Source organism: Podarcis gaigeae (genome assembly GCF_964106915.1).
Source record: "Podarcis gaigeae genome assembly, chromosome: 4".
NCBI classification, from domain to species: Eukaryota; Metazoa; Chordata; class Lepidosauria; order Squamata; family Lacertidae; genus Podarcis; species Podarcis gaigeae.
This window is the reverse complement of record NC_139677.1, coordinates 84190939-84208250: the sequence shown is the minus strand read 5'-3', so window position 1 is coordinate 84208250 and position 17312 is coordinate 84190939.

Genomic DNA, 17312 nt, shown 5'->3' with positions numbered 1-17312 from the left:
TGTCTCTATACTTAAAGTGTCATTCCTCACATGGTGTTCTGTTCGATATTATTCTGTGCCAAGCAATGAGGCACTCTACTGACACTGTCCTGATATCCTGCAGGAAATAAGTGAACAAAAAAACCTCCAGCTAATAGGCAAAAACAAACAATGCTCATTTGTATCCTCCCTGCCACTGTCTCTTTCCAAAACAATAAGGATGCTACACCATCACCAGTCTCGCTTGCCTGAAGTGAGACCTCCAATCTTATCTCAAAAATGAAAGATTCCTAGCAAGTCCTGTGGAAGAAGGGGCTCCTGTCTGAGAAGAAATTGCCTTAAAGATGCTTTCTGTTATTATTCACTGGCAAAGAAGCCCTCTAGGTGTGCCCTTGTCAGGAAAAAATGAACATTACCACCACCACTATGGCCCATTGATGTGCTTTAGCACGATAAACTACACTGTTTGGTAAGACTCGAGTTCATTCCCCATCTACCACCAGTGTTTACAGCAAGAACACTGCAACTAAATTTTAAAATAGTAAAAGTAAATACAGTATGCATTTCAGTGCTATGCAGCTTTAGAGCAAGTGGATAAAAAAAAATGGAATTTCATTATTTATTGGTGGATGAAAGGGTCAAAGTGCCTTTGTAAGAATTACTCAACTTTTCTGGCTCATTTGCTCCTAGTGTAGGGTATAGTTAGACTAAATCCAATTTTGTGCCTTTTCTTTCTACTAATTTTTGATCCCCCATTGACGGGGTGCCACCTGTTGTGGTGTGTTTTCAGAGTAAACAAACAAAGGCAACTAATGCAAACATGATAATGAGGCTTAACTATTGGGCATTTGCATTTTTAAATGCATCCCCTCTGAGCGCTGCTTCCCAGGTTACCAAATCCATAAATGGAAGTCATATTCATGTATGAAACTATAAAATTCATGGGCATGGGTGTGCACAGCACATTTCATTAAGGTGTGCACCCATAGATGATGATAATGATGATGATTTATTTCAGTGAAGGAAGGCGGGGGAATGATGAGACAAACAAATAAGGACAAGGAAGAAGTAAAGGGGCAGAAAGCTAACAAAACAACCACAAGAGGGTAAAGAAGCCAAAATGAAATATTTTTCCTGCAGAACTGACCTGAGGCATGGAAGACCCAGAGGGCCAAGGGTGGGGTAGCTCCTTCTCTTCCTTGCTTGAGCAACAGCAAAAACAGGTCCTCACTTTTATTGAAACCATTTTTATTAATAATGGGCATGCATGTTTTTAAGTCTCACAATAAAACCCCACTAGTAACCAAAGGGTGCAGTGAGACTTGCAAGTTGTGCTTTGTCCCTGCAATGTAGGCAACCTTTTGAGGGGTAAGTAATCGAGCAATGCATGCCAGCAGGAAGAGACTGCAGATTCTGAATATTGACATTATGAATCCAAAAAGGGTCTTCAGGGCAATTCCCATAACTTAGTTATTCCAACTATTTATTCATCATATTTGCTTGCAGATATGAGTAGCAGTTGGGACGCGGGTGGTGCTGTGGGTTAAACCACAGAGCCTAGGACTTGCCAATCAGAAGGTCAGCGGTTCGAATCCCTGTGTCGCTCCCGTTGCTTGGTCCCTGTTCCTGCCAACCTAGCAGTTTGAAAGCATGTCAAAGTGCAAGTAGATAAATAGGTACCGCTCTGGCAGGAAGGTAAACAGCGTTTCCGTGTGCTGCTCTGGTTTGCCAGAAGCGGCTTAGTCATGCTGGCCACAAGACCCAGAAGCTGTACACCGGCTCCCTTGGCCAATAAAGCGAGATGAGCGCCGCAACCCCAGAATCGGTCACGACTGGACCTAACGGTCAGGGGTCCCTTTACCTTTTATGAGCAGCATTGTTTTTGCTTTTTAAATTATCGGGCAACAGAGAAATAGAATCTTGAAGTTCAATTTGTAAGTGTGTTTGTAATTCCACAAGTCCCATGTAGCTACCCTAAGGAGGGTCTGTCATGTAGCCTTCTTAAGTGATTAACATAAAACTTGAGTATTTGCAAATAAGATAATATAAAATTGATTTTGTAATTGTAAGGCTACTTATAATAATTGGGGAAAACAAGGTTTGAGGGAAAACATCTCCATTTTCAACTCAACAGAACATGAGACGAGCCTTTCTCTACTTAAAATGTTTTGTGATTAAGAAATTCTATTTGCAGTGCATCAAGTTTTCCAGTAGTATACTTTACTTTCATTTACAAGTCATCATTCTTCCTTGTACCTGATGACATATTTTCTTCTCTTGCATAATTGTGGCATTATTGCGCATTCCTTCTATGGGATTGTGGTTCTGATTCATCAAGGCGCTTAAGTGCAGATGGATACATACTGTGATTTCCCTCAGATAATAATACGTGCACTGACATGTTTTTGAAATGTGTCTGTGAGCCAATATTCTCTGCATTTAGCGCACCTACATTGCTATATTATGCAAATATACTGTCGAATAAAACCAGTAATAGAATAGCTTTCCAGAGCTCAGTCAGTAGAGCATGAGACTCTTAATCTAAGGTTCATGGGTTCAGGACGTACGTTGAGCAAAAAGATTCCTGCATTGCAGGGGGTTGGACTAGATGACCCCTGTGGTCCCTTCCAACTCTACAGTTCTATGGTGTGGGAGCATACAGGGATGCTGTTGAACTCCAAGTTGGGAAGCACTCATGCAGAGGTCAAGTTGAATTAATTGGTTCTTCTGAATTGAACTGGTAGGGTTTTCTTGAACTGTTGTAATCACACAGATCACAGGTACTGTGTTTATGGGCTCCATGCAGAGGGACCAGCTGGTTCAATAGCATCCCTGCATGCATCGGTCCTAGCTGAAAGCACTATGATCATCTGGTGTAGCATGGGATTAAGGGACCACTGGCTAGTGATGCCAAGAAATGTTCTTTATATAGTGGTGCCTCCTCGCTTTACAAACTTAATCCGTTGGGAAAGTCCATTCTTAAACCAAAGTGTTCTTAAACCAAGGTGTGCTTTTCCATAGAAAGTAATGGAAAATGAATTAATCCATTCCAGACGATGACAAACAACCCCTAAAACAGCAATTTAACATGAATTTTATTATCTAACAAGACCATTGATCCATAAAATGAAGGCAATAATCAAAGTACTGTACTATAAAATAAGTAAGACAGTATTGTAGATGATAAAAATTAAAATAATTTTTTTTCTCATGTGCACTGATGATAGTCATTGTTTGGATGGGGGGCTTTTATCTATTTCTGCAGTCACACAATCAACCAGGAGCTGAACTGAGTTCCACACAGTCACAAAAACAAGTCACAAGCCACATCACGTCATAGTCAAAAAAAATGAAAAAGCCACACAAACAAAAACACAAAAATTAGCAAAAACAAAAGCTCCAAATGCCACCTCTGTGTTGCATGGGTGCTTGGGACTCAACAGCCAACAGACTCAACAGGAAGCCTCTAATTGGCAGCTGGGGATCTCAGTTTACAAATGGAACACACTCAACAGGAAGCAAAACTTGTCCTGCTTCCAAGGCAAAGTTCACAAACCAAAACACCTACTTCCAGGTTTGCAGCGTTCTTATTCCAAGTTGTTAATAAACTAAGCTGTTCTTAAAGGAAGGTACCACTGTACTGAGAAAAGGGTCTTCAGGCTGATTATAAGGGGATCAGTTGGTAAACCTGGGTTCATGTGGACTCTTCATGGCCCAAATGTTGTCCTTATCCAGTTGGACCAAGGTGTGGGAAAGACAGCCCCAAGTTGCTTTCCATTCTCTTTACTTTCCAGGATTGGCAGGCTTCCAGGAAAACATTACTTAGCAATGAAAGGTGGTAAGTGGAGCAATTATGTCCCCAACCTTCCTGGTACTCTGCTTCTCGCCTCCCCTCCAAACCTCATATTTGATGGCAGATTAAAAATGGGGACATGTCCCTTTTGCATCACAGATAAAAAGTGACGTTCAATATTCACAGAATCACAAGTTTCTCCTGTTTAAGTGCCACCATGTGTTAAGCTTCTGAGCTTGTGTTTTGGGAAATTAGAAGGGAGGCTTCCTGGGGTGAGTGGGGCTAGCTGCAAAGCTAAATGGTGGCATAATTTTATGTCATTGAGCATGACCAGGGTGATGGTGTCGCTTTGAGGCACAACTATAGGCTTTGGAACTGCAGAAATTTCACACACCAGGAATGGAAATGATTCAAGGAATTTGAGGCTCCAAATCAAGTTGGCACATTTCGATCTAAAAGAACAAATCACAGGGGGTTGAACTTTATGATCCACAGGGTTCCTTCCAACTCTACAGTTCTATGATTCTATGATCCACCTCAACAGGGACACTCATCAAGGCTGCCCTCTGTCGCCGCTGCTTTTCGCAGAGAAGTCGCTCTTACACGTTGGATTAGCCATACTTGACAAACCTTAATAGAGACTCTGACAATGCAAAGAGAAAGGGAGAACTCAGCCTTGCCAGTGAATGGGTGACTACGTGAGAGACATGGTGCAAACCCTTTGTGTTTGTTTCACCACACTAATTAATGTGACTGTTTCCCGAACGTAGGTTGGTCAGGCAAAATAGGTTACTTTCTTAGCTGCGTCACGGTACAGTATTTTCTCTGTGCTCAGTTAGCATCCTTCCTTGACTTGCATCACCTCTAGGATTACAGTGGTACCTCAGGTTACATACACTTCAGGTTAAATACGCTTCAGGTTACAGACTCCGCTAACCCAGAAATAGTGCTTCAGGTTAAGAACTTTGCTTCAGGATGAGAACAGAAATCGTGCTCCGGCGGCGCGGCAGCAGCAGGAGGCCCCATTAGCTAAAGTGGTGCTTCAGGTTAAGAACAGTTTCAGGTTAAGAACAGACCTCTGGAACGAATTAAGTACTTAACCTGAGGTACCACTGTATTGAGCAGTGACAGCATTGTACTCTAGATGGTGTTTTTGAGTAGATTTCCACCCCCACCCCCTTTGAACCAAACTACACATTATGTCGGCTACTATATGTGCTTCTAAGTGCATAATTAGCATTAAGCAATATGGGTGTACTTACGCTGAAACCAACTGGCTGCGCTGGAATAACACCACAAAATGTTCACAAGCATTTCTGTTACCCAGACAAAGCTGCAAACTGTTGAAATAGAGGTTCAGTGCTGTCCCCTGTGGTGCCAAGATCTCTGTGTTATCTCCCAAAATATATCTTCCAAAAGTTTCTTTTGGGAATTATAGGGACTGAACTACCTAAATCATATAGAAATTTATTATAGGGACTGAACTACCTAAATCGTATAGAAATTTATTTATGCATGCTACTACAGCAGCAAGAATGCTACTTGTCCAAATGTGGAAAGAAGCAGTAGGTCCCAATAAAGGAAGAATGGATACAAAAACTCATGGAATTTGCAGAAATGGCAAAATTTACAGGAAGTATAAGAAATCAAGATAACAAAAAAAAAAATTAAGAAAAGAATGGAAATGGTTTATTGAATATTTACAGATGAATGGTAAACAGATAAAAACATTATCAGGATTATTGTAATAACCTGCAGTTTCACAAGAGTATATATTTACAGTAGATAATCAAATGAGCAAGTGAAATGAATTTGGATATGGATATGAAGAAGATATTTTTAAAAAATTAAAGAACCGCAGAAAGAGGGGGAAGGAAGTCAAATTTTGAAATGGTAAATTGATTGTAAAACTAACGAAATGTATAAACTTGAAAAGTATAAATAAAAACTTTAAAAAGTGAAAAAAACCTCTGTGTTACCAGCATAACAGGTGATTTTTATGAATGTCCCCTGCTGATAATGTAATGATAATCACCTGTCCTTTTCTGCATTTCCTTGCCTTCTGACCTCGCAATTCCCTTCTCACCCAACTTAGGATAACACTTCATGCATCTGATGGAGCGAAGTTAATGAATGCCATAATAAATTGGTTACTGTGAGCTTCTGATAAAGTCCAAGCAGGTGTCTGCTTGTGCAATAAGGCTTTGTGTTCATCACCTCCTCCATGCAGAACCCTGCATGTTTCCCCAAATCTTCTCTGGAGGCTTGGGGGGACCCTCCAATGGAGATTTTGTGGGTGCTTGGGGTGGCTGGAGGTGACAGAAGAGGAACAAGGCACCCATTGAACAAATGGGAGAACTTCCTTGTATGCCACCTCCGGTCTTTAAGATGCCCCAAGTCTCTTTGTTATCATAATGTTTGCAACCCAAGGAATGCTGTTAGCCTAGAAACAATGTGGCTGAAGGACAGGTGCAGATTAGACAACAGATAGAAAAACAAGAATGTGTATGACTAACACTGGCTATTGCTCTATGTATTTTGCATTTATTGGTGAAAAGAGTATGCTTAATTTGATGAGGTGACATATGCTAAACAAAAGTAACTGAGACCTCTACAGTTTAAGAAAAGCCACTAGTTTAACCACCATATGCAAACTGGAGAAGTAAAAATAAGTTAGTTTATTCAACTAAAAGCCAAGCAATTCTCATCTTGCGAAGGAATTAACTAAAAAGATGTTAGGTGCTTTTTATTTTTCTGTAACAATGTATGGACCTAGTGTGAACTTTCTGTAGAGATGTAGACCTCTTTTTTGCCTCTTCGATTGATGTTGACGAAAGAAGCAGAATTAAAAGTTGCATTTGATGGTTCATAATTGCTGTTCATTTTCTAGCACTTAATTTTGCAATGTCCTGCAGCATTTTATGGAGGGCGAGGGATGCCACATAAACATTTTACCTGTTTGTGTGTTTTTAAAGTCTCTGAAAGACCTTAATTACTGACTGGTGCTGAATAAGGGACTGGTGAGTCACAGGCACAGTTGATGATATTTGTATTGCAAAACTGGTCAAGCCCAGTGAAGCCTGGGCCAGAGCCCAGAGATGTGCCAACTTTTGATCCAAGAACAGCAATTGAATCCAGTGCTTAGCCCTTAAATGTAATAGCAGCATTTATTCATCATCTCCATGTTTTATTTATTGGAAAGGTCAAGACTCAGGTCACGTTGCGCATATGATAGGTGGTAAATGGCAGCCTTTAAGCTTACTAATCAACAACACTGAATAGGCAACACGTGAGGTGCAAGGTTCCTTCATTAATTTAAACAGCACATAACAATTGGGGTCCAGGATACTTCAAGGACTTTCTAATCCCTCATATCCCTGCCCAACAGCAGAGGTTTGGGGGGAAGTGACTGTTAGTTGTCCCCCATAGTTTAGATGTACGGTATGGTTCATATCCACCAAGAGCCATGTATTTAGCACGGCAGGTTAAACAATTTAAAGGACCTTCCAGCAAAGGTCAGTTTAGCTCCCTCCCTAATGAACTTCTGGCACCAACTGAAAACATCTATATCTATATCTATATCTATATCTATATCTATATCTATATCTACACACCATTATATATACAGTGGTACCTCGGGTACTTAATCCGTTCCGGAGGTCCATACTTAACCTGAAACTGTTCTTAACCTGAAGCACCACTTTAGCTAATGGGGCCTCCTGCTGCTGCCGCGTTGCTAGAGCACGATTTCTGTTCTCATCCTGAAGCAAAGTTCTTAACCTGAAGCACTATTTCTGGGTTAGCGGAGTCTTTAACCTGAAGCGTATGTAACCTGAAGCGTATGTAACCTGAGGTAGTAGTGGACCATGCAGGTATATGCATGTGTTATTTCTGGTTGGTAATTCATTTAAACTTGAAACCATACTTTGGACTGAGGAAGGGGCAAAGGCCAGCAACCGCAGTTCACGCCTGCATAAGCCAAGACACAGGTCAAGGGATTTTCAACCTCCTCTCCTTTTTTGAATAGCAACCAAAGCCTGCTTTGTGTATCTCGACTGCTCAAGTAGAGCTTCCATTGCCATTCACATGGGGGAAGAATTAAAGAGCCTATTGCGGTTGTCCTAGTTTTGCAGAGAAAATGCATAATAGATGGGATTGCTGGGATAAACTGTTACGTAAAGGGCAAATAACAAGAGTCTGGGGAGTGAATGGAGCTCTGGGGCGCCAGCTGGCTAACCAAAGTTATTCCTTGGAAGAGATCTATATCTCAGCAACTTGTACACTCAGTCTTTGGCAAACCCTTGTTGAAACTGAAGCCCACATTAAAGACAGCAGCAAATCACCTGTTATTAATGTAAAGTCTAGTCGTCACAACGGATTGGGCTGTTAAGTAAACACGCCTTCCGGAGGTCAGATAATTAAATACCTTCCAAGGTGTAACAAGTTCTTCAGAGTTTGCAACATGTCTCTTTGACTTCGCTGGAAAACCAACTCCTGTCAAAACAAAATAAAAAAATTCCTTCCAGTAGCACCTTAAAGACCAACTAAGTCGCTGATCAGATGTTTGAGCAGCTTCTTAGAGAAAGTGCTGCATAGTTTTCTTGCGTATTCAGTGGGATACGTGGATTGTAGAGGGTTCTTAATTCTAAGACCCTTGGGTATAATGTCCAGGTTCTTGCATTTAGTAAGAAAGAAGATATCAGTCTGTACCTGTGCAAGTTTCTTGGTGAGGTTGATGGACTTCCATTTCATGCGGCTCAATGTTGTGCCTTCCATAGTTCCAGTTACAGATAGGTAGCCGTGTTGGTCTGCCATAGTCAAAACAAAATACTTAGTTGGTCTTTAAGGTGCTACTGGAAGGAATTTTTTTTATTTTGTTTTGACTATGGCAGACCAACACGGCTACCTATCTGTAACTGCAACTCCTGTCAATTATCTAGCTACATGGTCTTGCATTACTGACACTGGAGTGCAATTCTGCTTCCTGGGAACTGGAAAAAGCCCCGCCTGATGTGTTGATGTCTGATAGTTACAGGAAGCCTCTGGTGGATGACTGTGTCTTCTGTGGGGCAAAAACCCCCAGATTTATAGGATGATGCAAGAGAGGGCAGGAGGAGTTCATTCTTTCATAGAATTGCTAAAGCTCTCTGTAATACATAGCATCTGAAAGAGAAGCACTCTTGCCAAAGAGCTTGTGCCAGTCCAGATCTGTGCCCAGGATGATGACGAGGATTAGTTTAATTTACGACCCACCCTTCAGTCCAAGGTCCCAGGGCGGGTTACATCAATTTAAAATGCAACATTAAAAACAGTTCAAAGCAAACTTACAATCACAAAAATAGGGTGGGTCCTAGTAATGTGCCTCTTAGGTGTCAAAAGCCAGGGTAAGGAGGTGCGTCTTCAGCATTCACCAAAAGCTGTGGAGTTAAGTTGGAGTTTTTGTGCTGCTGAGGATGCCATAGTGAAATGCTTGGATTACAGTCTGATTCACTGGCATCTCTAAAAGTATATTTGCCCAAAGCATCCACTTCAATTTTCCACAGTCTTGTTGGGTAGATCCTTTCCTTGAACTGCTTATAGGGTCATGACCAGGAACCAATTGAGATATGGGTCTGGTAACCTGGGAGACAGGAGTGCCTGGCGTGCTCTGGTCCATGGGGTCACGAAGAGTCGGACACGACTAAACGACTAAACAACAACCTGGGATATTGCTTCATTGCCAAAGGATGTCTCTTCATCCTTTCTACCACCTTCTCCAGCAGTCTCCTTGAAGGACACTAGTTCAGTGGGAGAGCATCTTCTTTGCATGCAGAAGGTCCCAGGTTTGATCCCAGACATCTCTAGGTAGAGCTGAGAGAGACCCCTGTCCTGGAGAACTGCTATTAATCAGCATCAACAAAACATTTTATTTTTATTTTTCATAAAACCTTTGCAAAGACAACTACCTAGGAAAGGGGAGTGTGAATCATCTCGGGTTCTTGTTCCTTTAAGTTCATTGGGTTCATTCACTCCAAGTGTGTCAGCATAGTTGAGCTAGATCAACCAATGGCCTGACTCAGTAATGTGTGAGGCAGCTTCTTATCGTTACAGATCTGGAGTGACCAAGTTTGGATGTGCAAGGGCACTCATCACTCCTAGAACTAGTGAATGTTAGAAATTAATAAACGGTAGAATTTGAATAATATTTGGAGTATTGAAGGGAAGACGCCAGACGTCACATTTGAAATACAGGCTGAACCAGTTCTGCTGTTCAGGAGATCACAGATAGTGATGCCATTAAGGAGAACTAAATGCCATGGAATCATCATAGAATTGTGAGTTGGAAGGGACCTTGAGGGTGCAGGAATGCCAGACCATTAAAGGACAATTGACCAGGCAGGTGCTGTCCTTCCTCCAGCTGTGTGTTAGTTAGCAGAAGAAATAGCAGAGTTTGGGAGGTTACAGGAGGCGTGATATCACACAGGAGAAATGTCCTTTTGAAAAATAAGAGGTCTGGATAAGGGGTGTGTGAGAGGGAGCAGACGGTGGGGAGGAGCTCCTTGGAGCAAGGGTTCTTGGGAAGGAGAAAGGATGTGGGCAGAACTCCATGCAGGTGAAGGCAGAACTACCTTGGCAGGCTGGGACAGAGGCATGGAGATAGCGTTGAGGATGCCTTGGGCTCAAGTGTTGCGCTGCTGTGGGGAACAAGCCCCTCTTGAGATGCCCTGAACTCTCTCCAAAGCAGACCCAGGTGTAAATATGTGTACAATAAGCCACATTTCTTAAAGACACCATCCTCCGCTGTGCCCAGTCTTCCCCAGCCTGGCTACCTGAGGTTGCTTGCAGAAGGAGCTCTTCTACCATAAACCAGTTAATCAGATCTAATTGTATTGGTTTGCAATGATAGTTCTTCCACATCATCCTGGTTGTTCCTTTGTTTTTGTTTATTAGCCCTGGATATCCATTGTGACTTGTCCACCCGACCTCCATACCTCTGGGCAGATCTTGACAGAAGGGATCTGCACTGTGGAGTGTTTTCATTGTCACTCCCTGTTCTCCACTAGCTTTGCCCATTCCCAGGCACATAGGTTTTCTGTGTCTCTATGTATGCACATCTTTTTTTATTTAATAATAATAATAATAAATATCAGGATGTGCACAAGCGTGCAATAGCTAACATTCCCAGTCTGATTCAGTCAGTAATCAGGTCTCACATTGAGCAAAATGGAGGACTGCACCTTTTTTTTGAGGAGAGTATCATTTTTGGTTTGGTTTGGGGTCCCCCCTTGTAGAATAAACCCCTGTCTGGGAGAACCCTGTGACCCTTTCTTTAAAGAAAAGGGAAGGTGTGGAAGGACAGTTGATCACACATCTTGTCTGGAGCAATGGTGACAATCCTGGGTAGCATTGTCATCTTGCACAGGGCGGCTGTATGCATGACTGGACACCACTGCTTAGCTAATTGTCATGGGTGTCATTAGTAACTGAGAGTTAATGAGTGTACAGTGCACTGGTGATGCAAAGCTAGGCTGAGGAGATGCAAGTGAGGGATTTGGGCAATTGTTCTATGGGGGGAAAATATTGCGTTGTGCTATATCAATCCATTCCTGCTGAAATCCCCTCTTTTTATGCAAATATTAAAAAGCTAAAGGAGCTTTTAACACCCTGATGCATCTGGTATCAGCATGAGCCAAATGAACATTTAGCTTAGTTTTTATATAATGATCAAAAATATTTATTGAATAGTCCCCCAAGTGGTTAAATTATCAGTTTCCCTTAAAAGTTCACCTCAGTGGGCTTTGGATAAGGAATTGCTAATGTCTTGCCACATTTCACATGCTGAGGCACTGACATGCTATTCCTCCCCCCCCCAAAAAAAAATTAGTGAACCCATATTTCATTGTATTGTCCCTTCTAGTAGCTGTGCCTTCTCTTTGCTTCCCATCAAAGAGGTTTTTCCTCTTCAGAAAAGCCTATATTTGATTCTGAGCAAGTGGGCAAGACAGCACCACTATTATATTTGCATTTTGTTTCTACCAAACAGCATCCATGTGGCATCCAAAAAGATTCAACTTGCCCTCATCTTCTGACTCATCTCTTACTTTTCCTTCCTTCCTTCCTTCCTTCCTTCCTTCCTTCCTTCCTTCCTTCCTTCCTTCCTTCCTTTTTGCAATATTTTGGGAGGTATGGGTGGGTTTCCTCTGCATAGGGACTGAGCCATTGTGAAATAAAGATACAGCCTTGTGAGCAATTGTCCTCATGATGATCACCTCACTTCTATGGGGGAAAATAGAGTTTTGTGTTCAGAACCCATTTCTTTGCAGAAAACATGTATTAAGGACACCATCTTTTTATTTAAATTAACAATGTTGTTACGTAATTTTCACTTTTTTTCAGCTCAGCACCCTCTGCCTGTCCCCAGCCCAAATTCATTGTTCTGTACACCAATAAATTGGCAAACTATGAAAATAATAGCTCTGAAGGAGGAAGATTCTTTGTTTCAAAACATTAACAAACTATTAGAAACAAGGGTCAAATTTCAGACAATATGCTGTCAGGAGCAACCGCAGGGGCCGAGGGCTGTATGGAGACTATGATGTGTGTGTGTGAAGACTTTGAGCCTTTGATTCCTCCATTGTCCTGATCCAAATGGCCCCCATTACACCTGCTGTGGTTGCGCCACGAGGAGTGCTTCCATTAGCACCAATGAAGGAAGTAATGCTTTCACATTCTGTGCTAGGATTTCATGGGAAGAATTGGCCAAATGCCTCTGCTAAGTTGACGTTTGCCACCCACAGGTGATGATGAGCTATGATCTCAGAAGAGAGATGAGCAAATGCCTCTTCCAAGAAAGAATCTGCTGCCTGAGCATCTTTTTTTATAATCGACTTATAAAACTGATTTCTTATAAAGGTACTCAGGGCAGTGGATGGTTGATTTAAAAACAAATAAATTGCAGCTACTGTTTTGCTCTCACTTATTGTTAGCGACCTTATAAGAAATACTGTTCAAGCTACCAGGATGACTTGCAGTTGCACAGCAAAGCACTAGATGGCAGCAGAGAGGCTTCTGTTGATATCCCTGGCTGCCAAAGCAGCTGGCGAAACAGCAACTACAGATGATGGCATTCCGGTTTCCAGCTGCACAAAGGGAGTTCACTGTCCTGATGACATTGCTTGGCTGTAGTCTGCTGTTATTAGGATGAAAAGTGGGTGAGGCAATATGGGATGGTAGGCTGAGTCACAGGCAGTGGAGGTTCTGGTGAAAACCATTTAAGGTGTCTGAGTTCTGAAAGAGAGAGAGGCTAATTAAATTAATTAGTTGTTGTTTTTTTAAAAAGCAAATAAATCAGTGCTCATATTGTACCAAGGGCTCAAGGTGGGCTAGATGGCTAAGGGCGTATCTGGATTTGTTTCTGCCCCAGATCAAATGCAATATAGGGCTGCTGTACAGGTTTGGCCTCTTAAATGTAGACGGGTACATCACAGGATGACACAGCGCCATTATCACAAATCATAATGCAGCTCAGATGCTGACTCAATCATTATATTCACTGGCAGTGCAGACAGAGCAAGCTGGTTACATGTGATATGAAAACAGCTATCAGGCCTTGCGTTTACTCTAGGAAGTCTTGGCAGGATTGGAACCAGGTTGTTTAAAGTTTTGTGTTGTTTTTTTGCTCATTAATACTTCAACTGGCCACAAGACTTCTTCATCTTAGGTAGCCTTTCGCAGCTTGTGACTCACTAAGCTGCATGCAACGCAACACTATTGTGGCCTGTCAGTCAGCCAATAAAATTAAGTCTTGCTTCTGATGCCCATCTGCCCAGGGGTGCAAAAAAAAAAAAATTAAAATTGGGATTGTCAAGTACTTGGCTGACTCACAACTTGTGGTAGGCAAAGCAGTGCAATTTAGAATTTGGAATTAATGGTCTTATTTGGGAGACTTGCTCTTTATATGGCAAAGTGTGTTACCTCACTCACTTCCACGTGTGGTAGGTCGGCCCTGCAGCCACAGGGCTTTCTTGCTCAGTAGGCGGCGTGGGATGATGGGCTTCCTTCCCAGAGTCTTGCCCCGATGGCATCACGGAATGGATGGGCTGCGTTCAGCTTAGGAGGTCATGATGTGCATTCCTCGCCTTATGTATCGGATTAAACCCAGTCACTATGCTTCTTGCGCATCTGTGTGTGGCTGACAGCAGGAAGCAGGTGAGGACTCACTGTTAAAGTAGTTACTGCCAACAGGGATGGGCAAATCTCTTGGTTTCGGTTTTTCTCGGGTTCTCGTTTTCCCAATCTTAATTCAGTTCTCCACATCTCTACATCTGTTGGTGATTAAAAAAGAGAGAGATCCTCATGAAAATTCATTGTTTTAGTGCAAATTTCTCCCAATAAACACATTTTTAGCAAACACATATTTCCCTTAATATTTGTATTTTCTCTAGTAAATACATTTTGTCTGATATTTTTCACTAATATATGCATCTTTATGCACACTTTAGTTATATGCATTGTTGTACGCATTTCTTGGCTGGAGAACTGTTTTGCAGAATTCAGACATGCGTGACGTTTGAAGAACGGTTGCATTTCAGTTTGCGCATGGTTTCAGAAAGTATGAATTAGGTGAATTTTCCTTTACATGTGAGCTGAATCAAATTCTGCCTTCCAATGTATTTGCTGCCAACGTAGTTGCTGTCCTGGGCTCCCTTGGGAAGAAAGGTAGCATATAAATTTAATTATAAATAAAAGCACAGTGGCAACCTCATGCCTGCCAACTTCCTGACTAGTCCCTCTGCTAGCTTCGTTTCTCGTACAGTCAATTGTGTGGATATACAACTGCTTTGGACTGGTACAGTTAGGACTCCTGGCATGCCCATCACATGTGCAGACAACTCTTGGAAACACGTCTGTTTCTCAAGAACAAAGAGAAACATGGCTCCTAACAGACCAAGCTCTGCATTATTATGATGGGCCAGTATGCAGAAACACCGAGGAGAAATCCACAAATCCAGCCAACTGATCTTTTATCCTTGGTGGAGATGAACCTTTCCCTTACTTCTATCGTAGGTGGACTTTGTCAGGAGAGGAAGCAGAGGTTGCAGCACTCCTGGGATTATTGACTTGCAAGACCGGCTGAGAGTTGCTTGCGTGTAATTTTGATGGGTGTGGGAATAATTTGCCTTGACTGTCCTGTCTTGACAGAAGGGAACCAGAAAGAAAAGTCTAAGCTTTCCAAATTTTGTCGCAGGGAGTTTCCTTAACGTCATGAGAGAAGTTGGCTGGGCAGCTGCAGAGGCAATCTAGGTCATAGTCAAATGGCAGCTTCCAGTTTGATGTCGAGGTGGAACACAGCTGGAAACTGTTGGCCGTGTGTGCGGGGAAAAATGCAATAACATCCCCCTCCCTCGCACCTGCAGAAAAATCAGCTGTGTGGCTACATGTTTCAGTGGGGCTGTGGGTGTGATCCCTATTTGTAAAGCTGGTTGTTTGCTTTAGGAATTAGTGGTCGATGTTCCTTCAGTGAGAGGTAACGAAATGCTGGAGATGTTTGCCTGAATGAGCAATGCACCTGCAGGCTTACAGCTGAGATCTGTGGGGGTGCTGGCTAAAAAGAAGGTAGTGTATAGCCCGGGGCACAACAGATGATAACCCCCTGCAACTGGCTACAAGCCAGTGTGGTGTTCAAGTTAGTGCTGTGTAGTGGTTGGAGAGTTGGACTAGGACCAGGGAGACCATTTGCCTGTGAAGCTCACGGTATGATCTTGGACCAATCACTCCCTCAGGGCTTGAGCCTAGAATGCATGGGTCCAAGTGGTTTTCCGCTTGCCTCATTTTCAGGAGTAAGATGGCAGTAAATCACATGGTTCAAGTCAGAGCTAACTATGAGCAAAAACACAGTGTACACTGCATTGCAGCGGGTTGGGTCTCTTCCAACTTTATGATTCCGTGATTCTAGCCTACATTCTTGCTATTGCTCTTTTGATTTAGTCTTATATATGACTTTGAGTGGCGTGTGAGCTCTCACACAGCGAGGGGAATGTAATTAACCAAGATTAACTGAACTTGGTTTTGATTTCATGCACAGGTTCCAACGCATCATGGTGCTCAAAGGAAGTATCTTTAAAAAAAAAATTCTTATTATTTCACATCATGTTCTATGGTTTGGCCCAGGGAAAGAAAACAAATTCAGAATTTGAGCTGTGGCTCAAAATAAGCCTTGGGGAAGATATACGGTATTCCTTCCTCATAAGCGTATCATGTGGCTTAACTTGTTGAAACAATGTGTGACTAAAGTAAAAACCTTCACAGTGCGAATTGTGCTATACGTTGTATGCACCACATGCTCATTCTTGTTTGCTGGCTACGAGTAATATTTGTATGTGTGTGTTTTACAGAAGATATTGGCACAGTCCACATGAACAGAGCTAATAAAGAGAATTGCAGCCCTTCTGTGGAAGCAGAAAAAGTGTAAAATATGGTAGTCAATACAGAATGCAAACTGCCCAAAACTCTCAGTTTCCATGTTCAAAAACATGTTTCTTGCTCTTATGGCTGTGGCTTGAAAGTGCGCAATCAATGGCTGCTGAAATTTCAGGGGTCAGAGATTAAGCCCAATAACATTTTCAGCAGCTTGGCTTCTTCAATCTCAGTGACATTTTAATGTTCAGCGACAGCATCGTGGTTCCACTGTGGTTCAAGTGGAACCAAGCCTTGTTTCAGGGGCTCCAATTGTCCTCAAATGTTTCTCAGAGCTTTAAAAACAAAACACCACCCAGTTTTTTCCTCCTGACATAGTATACCATGCATTGGTAGCTTGCAGCTCTGCCTAACTAGCTGGCTCTAACCACAAAAGAGGTAGCCTTTCTGAAGAAGCTCTGGGGTTCAGCATCTTGTCTAGCAATTTCACGCACCAGATAACACTAGTCCACCATGGCCAAGCTGCAGACTCAGAGGCGTCTCATTTCCTCCCACTGCAATGGCCTCCTCTGCTTTCCGGCTCATGGTAGCCATAGTCTGTAGCAATAACACTCCTCTGCAAACTATGGTTAATGCAGGGATGGGGAGCCCATAGTGCTGCAGCGTGGTCCCACTTTGATTGTGACATCTGAACCCAGCCTACATTTTCCAAATAGCATTGTTGTCAGTGACTCGTCTCCAGCTCTCCTTCAATATCTGCCAATCTACAAGTTGCATAATGTCCACAACCTTTGTACCAGGCACAAATGTGGGCAACATGCCGAACCCAACCCAAGCCCTTCATGATCCTCATTATCAAATCTTCCAGCAAATCCTCTTTTCTCCCGTACTCCCAAGATGTGTTATCAGAAATGGGTTTTTTAGGGATCATTCTCCTCTGCCAGGCAAACAGCCCCCTGCTTCTCTCCTGTGGTGCAATGGGCCAGTGCATTGGTGGTTTCAGCCCACCCAGGGATAGCTGTAGGCAGAATCCATGGATTGTAGGAGGTTGGACTAGATAACCCTCAGGGTCCCTTCCAACTCTACAATTCTAGAATTAGAATACAGTGGTACCTCCAGTTACGTACGCTTCAGGTTACATATG